At 48.7% G+C, this 10007-nt stretch overlaps 2 long non-coding RNA genes across 2 annotated transcripts in view; one reads left to right on the top strand and one right to left on the bottom strand.

The window, feature by feature from the left end:
* Window positions 1-795: 795 nt before the first annotated feature.
* The window catches only part of LOC138920746 (uncharacterized), a 25963-nt gene continuing 16751 nt past the window's right edge, over window positions 796-10007 (bottom strand). The window contains exons 2-4 of the long non-coding RNA XR_011432487.1: window positions 5267-5380; window positions 1139-4495; window positions 796-853 (exon numbers count right to left, since the gene is read on the bottom strand). This is a non-coding gene — a long non-coding RNA (uncharacterized lncRNA). The remainder of the gene's footprint in view (window positions 854-1138; window positions 4496-5266; window positions 5381-10007) is intronic.
* LOC138920747 (uncharacterized) overlaps window positions 3076-10007 on the top strand; it is a 26186-nt gene continuing 19254 nt past the window's right edge. Inside the window, exon 1 of the long non-coding RNA XR_011432488.1 lies at window positions 3076-3320. This is a non-coding gene — a long non-coding RNA (uncharacterized lncRNA). The remainder of the gene's footprint in view (window positions 3321-10007) is intronic.

Genomic DNA, 10007 nt, shown 5'->3' with positions numbered 1-10007 from the left:
CTCCAGGGCCCAGGCCAGGACAGCATGGTCTTGGCCCCATCAGAAGAGTGGTCCCATCTTTGGATTGGGTGTGATGCCCCATGAAGTGGCTTGTGGGGAGGCTGTGACGGAGGACGTCACTCATCTTCTCCACTCTATCTTCTTCCTCTGGGACCCCTCACCCAGTCTGGGAGCAACTTATTTTTATCTTAGTACCTAAGTCATGCTTATCCTGAATAATTGGTTTGTCTTCATTCGTAGACTTTGGGGATTGTGTAAATGGCTGCATTTCCCTTTTTGTGCCACCTGCAAGGTGGCTTAGAGCTGAGGTGTGGCCTCCATAGCAAGAGTATAGTGGGAAGGGAACCCAGCCCCCTCACATTAAGAGAACTTCGGGGCCGGCCCCATGGCATAGTGGTTAAGTTTGTGCACTCCACTTCAGCGGCTGGGGGTTCACCGGTTCAGATCCAGGGCGTGGACCTACACACCACTCATCAAGCCATGCTGTGGCAGCATCCCACATAGAAGAACTAGAAGGACTTACAACTAGGATATAGAACCATGTACCAGGGCTTTAGGGCTTTGGGGCTTTGGGAAGAAAAAAAAAGAGGATTGGCAGCTGATGTTAGCTCAGGGCCAATCTTCCTCACCAAAAAGTATACCTAAAAATAAAAAAGAGAACTTCATACCTTATATCCCAAAAGTTAAAAACCCAACTAGCAGAATTATCCTTAATGGGTTTTCCTTCAAAATTATACTCCCGTTTTTTTTTTTTTTTTTGAAAGATTACTGTCTTTTCAAATGTATATCTGAATCTTTTTTCCTGTGAATATCTTATCTTATTTATTGTGACTCTCCTTTCTAAAATGTATGCCTTGAGGGGCTGGCCCCGTGGCCGAGTGGTTAAGTTCGCGCGCTCCGCTGCAGGCGGCCCAGTGTTTCGTTGGTTCGAATCCTGGGCGCGGGCATGGCACTGCTCATCAAACCACGCTGAGGCAGCGTCCCACATGCCGCAACTAGAAGGACCCACAACGAAGAATATACAACTACGTACTGAGGGGCTTTGGGGAGAAAAAGGAAAAAAATAAAATCTTTAAAAAAAAAATAAAATAAAAAATAAAAAAAATAAAAATAATTAAAAAAAAAAAAAAATGTATGCCTTGAATCACTTTTCAAGTCTGCATGGTAAGGCTTTCCCTCTCCTTGCACATCCCAACACGATTTCTGGAAGGAGGTGGTGAAGGGGTGTGTGTGTGCGTTTCGTGCGTGAAATTGTGCATTGTACCCGTGTATAACCTGTAAAACTGATGGAGTGAGAACTAAGATGAGTTCTCAGCTGGCCATGGCTCGTGGATGCTCCCCTCATTTCTTTGTGCCTTGAGTAGCTGATAAAAGGCATCTTCAAAATTTCCTAATTTCCACTGCAGGAGATCCTTACGGTCTATACTTTAACTTCATCCCTGGCTCCTTTGTGCTCCCGTCCTTGTGTTTCTTTCTTCTTTTTCCACACTCTTATTTTCTGCTCTGGTTGTATGTTATGCATCCTTCGAATGCCTGAGATGCTTTCTGCAGCAGGGCAGTGAGCAAATCAACCCGCCTGCCTACACCCAGGCTGCGGGACTCTCCACCCTGGCCCCTTGTTCTTCCAGCACCAGCCACCAGGTGGCACTAGGATGCTCCCAAATGTCATGCCAGGGTCAGGGCCAGGGCGACCTCAGGTAGTGGGTGGACAGTAGCTACAGATGGAGACATTGGGGACTGTAGAGAAAGGGGATAGGGCAGAAGGAAGCTAAGAAATGGCAGCATCAGAGTCCCGCAGGCTGGAGTGATCCTCAGGCCTCCTGGGCTAATTAATGTCAGATAAGTATTCTAGGTCAATGTCAGGAATAAATGAGAGAATAGATGGAATGTGCTCCATGTCCGGCACACAGTAGGTGCTCAGGAAATATTGGGACCCTCCTTCCCCATGTTGTCCTGGAGGAATGCGCAGCTTCGTTCCTTAAAGGACCAGGGTCTGGGGTCCAACCCAGGACCATGCTGCCACCACTGCGTTTCTTCCCTGGCATTGTGAGCCCCTCTCTCTGCAGGACAGAGCCCTGCTGGATAAGGCCGAGCCTTGTCTGTTGTAGCTGCTTCTTCCATGGTGCAATGCAGGGAGTGGGAAGAGGAGGTTGGAATAGCTGCAGCTGGTCCCACTTCCCCTTGGTCTCTGGTTCTTCTCCCCAAAGAGAAAGCCAGCACATGAGGGGCACTTTGCCAGGAGCCTGCACCATCCCCAGCAGTGAGCCTCAGCAGAAAAACAACAGACAGAAACTGAAAACCTCAGTTTGCAATGACTGCTCTGGTTAAAATCCTAGACTTTGGTGTCAGGCAGAACTCAGTTAGCATCTGGGTGCTACTGCTCACTGATGTTCTGAGGTTGGACAAATAAATCTCTCCAAGACTCAGTTTTCCACATCTGTAAAATGGGGAGAGGATGCCTACCTCATAGAATAGTTGTGAAGATTCAGTGAATTCATGTGAGTAACGTGCTCAGCCCGCCACCTGGGCTCCAGTTCTGAGCAATGCTGCCTATCACTATTGCTCTTTCTTGGAGGGACCAGATGAAAGCAACTTGGCCCCTCGGTTTTCTTACTTGCAAAATGGATCTATGGACAACTCCCTTCCTGGACTGTTGGGAGGATTAAGGGAGCCAGCTGGTGTACAGCCCCTGGGACAGTGGCCAGCAACCAGAAGATGCCCTGTCACCGTGGGCTGGTTTGGAATCCTAAGAACTGGGTAGGGAAGGAAGCACTCATTCTAATCCCATGTACAACATCCTCTCTAAGTGGGTACCCTACGAATGCTTCCAGTGATGGGGGAGTCTCCACCTCCGAAGGAGCCCTGCCCCTTCTATCCCTGCTCAGTTCTGGCCACAACAATGCCCTTTCTACGTAGGGCCACGATTCATCTCCCAGAGTTTTCCAGCCAAGAGTTGAACGTATTCCAAACCTCAATCTCCTGGGAGCCATCACTAACTTCTCACTTCCCTCCCCCATGACTTCTGCTAAATGGATTAGTCCTCCAACCTTAGCAAAATTAGATTCTGGATCTGGCAAACAAGAGGAGGTGGCGTGCAGCTGCAGTTTTCCTGTAGTTTAGGAGGGCAATTAACTGCTTCCATGCCAGGGCTGGGAGTGTCCTGTAAGGTCAGTGATCAATGTGAGAGGCTGCTCCTGCTGGGACTGGTGACATCCACATTCAGTGCTCCTCTTCATGGAGCCACTGTTCGTGTTGTCATGGCTGCCTGATTTCCAGAGCAGCATCCACTGGCTGCAGATGGGGAAAATGAGGCTCAGAGGGTAAGTGGCCAAACTGGGAGCTCTGCCTGTAGATGAGTTTCTTCATTCATTCAGATATTCTCTGAGCCCTTGCTCTGTGCCAGGCACTGTGCTGGGTGCTAAGGATATGAAATGGACAAGACAAAGATATGAATTTCTGCTAGGCTGGTGGTAAAGGTAAATAAAAAAGAGGCACAAGAGGGGAAATAATTAATTCTCACTGGGAGCTGGACAGACGCCTTGTTCATCTGTCCTTCTGTCCATTCCACAAACATGTATTGAGGGCCTCGAAGCAAGGGTCCCCAGAATTCAGGGATCCCAGAATCAGGACCCAGTGGCAGACCTGGATGTTAGTTACTTTTGCTGCCCAGCATCTTCTCTCTTCCTGGGGCAAAAGTACCCTGATGTGGCTTTGGGGGAACTTGTGCCCCAGCCCGTGTGTTTCATAGTCACAAACTCCATCTCCTTTTTGGGGGGTGGAACATGTGATCTGGGCTGAACCCATCAGTACTTTCCGTGATTCTGGCCATGATCAGTTCAGGGATGACCCGTGACCTAAGTCAGACTAATCAGGACCAATAGGGCTTGATGCCAGGATTTTGGTTTGAGATACAGAGGAAGAGCACTGTCCCTTCCACTGGACTTGGTGTTGAAGTGATGGGAGCTACTGGGGGTCACCCTAGAGAGCTGGAGAATGGAGCCAACCCAGGTGAAGGAGGCAGGCACCAGTGACCCTGGGGACATTGGAAGCTCGATGTTCATGGTTGGGCTCCACTGAAAGGTGATTGAAGGATGTGCAGACCTGTCATCATCATCAGTGGAAGTCCATACTCTGGGGATTAGTTTCTTCCTCCAAGAAGAAACTGATGCCCTTAAACTTGTGGGTATAGTCATCTATACCTATAAGACCTGGGGAACAACTGCTCTGTGTCCAGACTTCCAACCATTCCTGGTCCATCCAAGACCTGGGCCTCTTGGGGATTCTTCAGGACACATCTGGCTCCCTCCTCCTCCTTATGCCCTCTGCAGACACTTGAGGTTGTAGCCATGAATTTGCTTGCCACTTCTCTATTAGCATCTCATCTTCCAAAGATTTGTTGAAATCTTTTTTCTGCTGGTGCCTCCTCTCCTGGCATCTTTGTCATCATGGGCTGGCTTATCCTTGCTTTATTCCTTCACTGTCAGTTTGGTGGGGCCTGGGGAAGGAGAGGATGACTGGGGGATTAACCATGTCTCAGTGGCTCACAGCCAAAGTCCAGGAAAGAGTTGTGTCTACCTCTCACTGTTTCCTTGACCCTTCCCACCTGCCTTCTGCCCCCACCACTCCACTGAAACGCCCCTCCTCAGGTCTCTAGTAGCCAAATCCACCGGGCTACTTTTTGCCCTCACGTGACTTGATGTCTTGCTAGTGCTTGACGCCTTCGAACTCTCTCTCCTTCTTCCCACTCTGTCCTGCCTTAGCTTCTGGGGGTGGGGGTGGGGGTGGGGGGCACAGTGTCGTGAAGACCTTTCCTGTGTTTCTCCAAACCTCTGGCCTCAGCCTCTGTGTCTAATTTGCTGGCTTCTCTTCCTTCCACTTCCCCTAAGCTATTGCTAGTTCTCAGGGTTCATTCTCAGTCTCCTTCCCTTCTTCTACTCTTTCCCTGAGCACGTTCTTCCATTCCCAAGGTTCCAGTGGTTTCACTCCAAAAGCTTACCACTGCCAAATGCAGACCCCCAGCCCTGGGCTCTCACCTGAATTCCAGACCCCCATCTCCAGCTATCTCCTGGACATCTCTTCTAGGATGGTCTCATGTTGAAAGCTGGACTTGGCTTCTCTCTCCTCCCAAACCTGCCTCTCTCCCTTTGCTCCTAGCTCAGGAAAGGTCACCACCGTCTGTCTAGTTGCCCAGAAAGTTGGATGTCATCCTGATGCCCTGTTTTCTCAATTTCCACATTCAGTTTATCACCAAGGCCCATCACCTTACCTCTTTAATAAATCCCTATCTGTCCACCCACTCTTCATCGCTATAGCTTCCCTCTTGGCTGGTCTCCTTTCCTTCTTCAGTCCTGCCCCGTTCAGTCCGCACTGTGCCCACCTCCTGTTAAAATGTAAATATGATCATGTCATCCCCCTTCTGCAAAGCCTCTGATGGCTCCCCACTACCTAGGAATTAAGTCCAATTGCTCCCAAGTCTGGAATTGCCAGATTTAGCAAACAAAAATACAGGAAGCCCAGTGAAATTTGAATTTCAGATAATCAATGAATCTTTTTTTATGGTTTAACTATGTCCCATGCTATATCTGACACCTGGACCTTTCCACCTGGACCCCAGCCTCATTTCTTGCTATGCTATGTTTCACATCTGACATTTGGGACCAACTGAACAGCTTGAAACCCCCACAATGGATCAGACATTTCCTCATCAACAGGCTCTTCTTACTGCTTTCCCTCCTCAGAAGGACCTGGCCAACTTCTGCTCATCTCTTTGGCCTCGGCACACAGTGGCTCCCTCCTCCCAGAAGCCTCTGTGCTCCCTCATAATGGATTGGGCTCCTTTCCTGGGGACCAGAGGCCCCTGTGTTTCCCTAGATGGCATCACTTCACCCTCTGTATTGTCACATCAGACAAGGAGTCGCCAGCAACTCTGCAACTTTCCCTGGCCCGCATCTGGCCCAGCCTGCGTGGCTTCATCCAGCTGGCTGCTCCCAAGGGCCCAGAGCTTGGCCAAGGCCCAACTTTCTTCTTGCTCTCTTGGCCTGGGTCCCAGTCTGACGCTTCACACCCCCTCGTCGCCTGAGTTCCCAGGAAAAGTGGCCTCCACCCCTAGCCCCCTGCCCAGGGCCAGATTACAAAATGCTGAGACAATGGAGGCTCCCAGCCAAATTTCCATGAAGCCTGCCGCTAAATCCCCCACAGCATCTGCCTGTACATCTGGGGACAGATGCTGGCAGCTGAGGCCACACAGAGCATGGCTCTCTCACACTGGGGAGGCCTGGTCTTTGTGGGGAAGGGGTAGAGGGGAGGAGCTCAGACCTAAATTAGGACCCTTAGGTTTGAATCCCAGCCCTGCATCTTTCTAGCTGCCTGGAGACTGGGCAAATGAGCACCCCTCTTGAACCTCAGTTTTCTTGTCTGTGAAATGGGGATGATAATGCTTATCTCAGAGGGTGTGCTATCAAAGAAGAGTGCCTAACACATCAAGGGTGTACAGCAGCCAACAGAATGCTGGCTCTGACCTTCGCTTGCCTTTCTGGAGGCTGGTGGTAGCAAAACCTGGGGACCAGAGCTCTCCTGGTGGGTTTCTTCCAGAATCCGTAACCAGGCCCAAGCAGCTTTATTCAGATAGGAGAGGAGGAGGTTGTCAGACCCCACTCTCCACCCCCAGCACAGGCTCCAGACAGCATCTCCACTGTGAAAACGACCTCTCACCCAGCAGCCCAGGTGAACGCAGTCGAGTTGAGAAGTCAAGCTAAAGGTGAAGATGACTAATAGGGACAAAACAAAGAAAGGAAGGAGAGCACTGGGCCAGGACGTGGAAAAGCTGGGGCCTCCCCCCTCCTCAAGGCCGGCCCCTCCACCCCTCCTCTCTGCCCCAGCACCTTCAGCCCCCCTGCACTGTCACTGCCGCAGGGCAGGCTGTGCTGACCCCCCAGCTCGGTGGCTCGGGTTCCTTCCTAGACATTCTTGGAGCATTTTGACCCCTCTCACCATTTATAGCATTTATTTACTGAGGCAATGATCGGTCTAGTCTCTGCCTCGCCCTCCAAACTGTAAGTGCTCCAAGGGCACTCTGTTTGCAAATAACAGTAACCAAAAATGTTTAGGATGACATTTACTAAGTGTTTAAAAAATATGATATACATACGCACAGACTTCCAGTGCCAACTTGGATGTGGAAAGAGCTCAGAAGTCATCCCTTCCATTCTCATAATAAGAAAAAGCTGAGTAAACTGCAAATCTGAGATCCATTTGAGAATTGAGGTCACAGGGCAAACCCCACCCTAAAAACCTGCGCTACAGGGATTACAGAGAAACTGCCCCATTAGCTTCCGTGGGGTCGGGGCAGAAGCAGAAACTGCTGGAGCCGCTGGTGTCGTAACCAGCAGGAACGCTTCTGGTGGTAATTGATAGATTGCTGGAGGTTCAGTGTGGACTAGATTGAGAGTTAAAAATTCCTAGGGGCCCTATAAAGGAAAACCCCAGTTCTTCCCAACTGTGTTTCTTTCCCATGTGTCTCCTTTACTACTCACACAGAACACTTCACTTCTGACACTTCTGGTCACCAAATGTGTGGAGGCTGTTCCCCACACCAAGCAATTCTCCCTGACACCAGCTGGGTGTCCTACAATTCAACTCAATTCTCATGCTATCTACCTAGAGATAGCATCAGATCCCACAGCTTAAGGGCTCAGTCCTACAAGACTGCCCCGCCCCTACATCAGATGTCAATCACGAGCCCAGATTGTCACCTGTACTCTGACTGAGTATATACGGCTATAGATTGAGGGTTCCACTAACCTCCTCCTTGGACTTCAGACATCAGTCGCAAGTCCAGGTTGTTACCTGTACTTCTAAAGAACTGGCTACGAATCAGAGATTCCCAGGACCCCTTCCTTGGGTTCGATTAATTTGCTAGAGTGGCTCACAGCACTCAAACATTTAACATATGTTTACCTGTTTATTATAAAGGCTATGATACAGAATACAGATGAATATCCAGATGGAAGAGGTATATAGGGCAAGGTGCGTGGGGAGAGGTGGGGAGTTTCCACGCCTTCTCTGGTTGTGTCACTCTCTCGGCACCCCCCACATGTTCACCAACCCAGAAGCTCTCCAAACCCTATACTGCTGGGATTTTTTGGAGGTTTCCTCACGTAGGCAGGATCAATTATTAGCTCCACTTCCAGCTCCTCTCCCCTACAAAGAAAGGACAGGGACTGAAAATTCCAAGCTTCTAATCATGACCTGCTCTTTCCAGTAACCAGCCGTCATCCAGGAGCCATCCTGGAAATTTATCCAGAGTTGCCTCATTAGAACAAAAGACATTTCTATCACCCAGGAAATTCCAAGGGTTTCAAGAGCCCTGTGCCAGGAACAGAGGTCAAAGACCCATATCAGAACAAAAGATGCTCCTAGAGTTCTTATCGCTTAAGAAATTACAAAGGTTTTAGGAGCTCTGTGCCAGGAACCGGCGGCAAAGACCAATATATATGTTCCATTATCTCACAGATCTAGTCGTACAGCGCCCCCACATGTTTGTGGGTTTCATCTCCAGAAGGCTGCCAGGTTCTCCTCAAAAAGACTGGAGAGAAATCACTTTATGTTTCCTGCGGGGGTGGGGGGGGGGGGCGGGGGGAGGACGGGATGATGACGGGGGCGGGGGAGGGGAAGAGTAAGCATTTTGAAATACACCCAGATCCTTGTCTGGAACGAAGGGCTGCCCCAGGAAAAATGCTTTACCAGAGCTTTATCTGATCTGAGTGAAGTGCAGTTGGACAACTCCAACCTCCTCCAGCCTTCCTGTCTCACACAGGGGTGGGAGGAGACCGAAGAAATGCTCCCAAAGGTCACAGCCCAGGGACTCAGACCCACTAAAAACAAACAAAATAAAAAAGAATTATAATTTAATCCTGAGTTATAAAATGTCCCCTCCCTAACCACTTGCCACCACATCAACAGGTATAATAACTGTAGATTACAATTGAGAGAGCTGCAGGCCAAAGAGGCTATTTAAGAAAGAATTCTTAGGAAAAAACAAAGGCAGCAGGAGAGAAAACCCAACAAGGTACTAGAAGAAACTGAAGCCTTTGGCAAGACAGCTGCAGCAAGTGTTACAGCCAGTCCAGCTTCTAGCCAGATTAACACAAAACCTCACACTCGAAGCCTGATTACCTCACTTCCTAGGACCGCATACATCATGGCCAGCTTTCCACAAAAAATTACAAGAAATACTTTTCGCACACAAACACACGCAAATAGAGTGTGAAGAGACAAAGCAAGCACCAGGAGAAGAGGCAGATATAATACAGATTTTAGAATTATCAGATAAAGGATTTAAAATCATTACGATTAATATGTTAAGGGCTGTAATGGAAAAAGTAGGCAGCACGCAAGAACAGATGGGTAATGTGAGAAGAGATGGAAACTCTAGGAAAGAATCATAAGGAAATGTTAGAGATCAAAAACACTGTAACAGAAATGAAAAATACCTTTGATAGGCTCCCCAGTAGACTAGACCCAGCCAAGTAAAGAATCAGTGAGCTTGAAGATACATCAATAGAGATGTTCCAAACTGAAATGCAAAGAGAAAAAAGAACGAAAAAAAAGGGGAGGCGGGAACAAGATATCCAAAACCTGTGGGACAATTACAACAGGTGTAACATGTGTGTAATGGGAATACTAGAAGAAAAAGAAAGGAACAGAAGAAATTTTAGAAGTAATAATGGCTGAGAATTTTCCAAAATTAATGACAGACTCCAAACCACAGATCCAGGAAGCTCAGAGAACATCAAACAGATAAATGCCAAAAAATTGACACCTAGGCAAGTCATATTCAAACTGCAGAAAACCAAAGACAGAGAAAATCTTGAAAAAAGCCAACAATCACCCCTAAGAGAGAACTGAAAACCGGATAAAAAGAACCCCTGCAACAAGGGACAGTCCTGACTGAGGTGAAAGAGGCAGAAATTCCTTTCTGGGGAGAAAACAGCCACCTTCGCAAGCCA

The sequence above is a fragment of the Equus caballus genome, chromosome 25 (genome assembly GCF_041296265.1).
Source record: "Equus caballus isolate H_3958 breed thoroughbred chromosome 25, TB-T2T, whole genome shotgun sequence".
Classification (NCBI taxonomy): domain Eukaryota; kingdom Metazoa; phylum Chordata; class Mammalia; order Perissodactyla; family Equidae; genus Equus; species Equus caballus.
The sequence above is the reverse complement of the archived record's forward strand: the minus strand, read 5'-3'. Positions and strand labels throughout refer to the sequence as shown.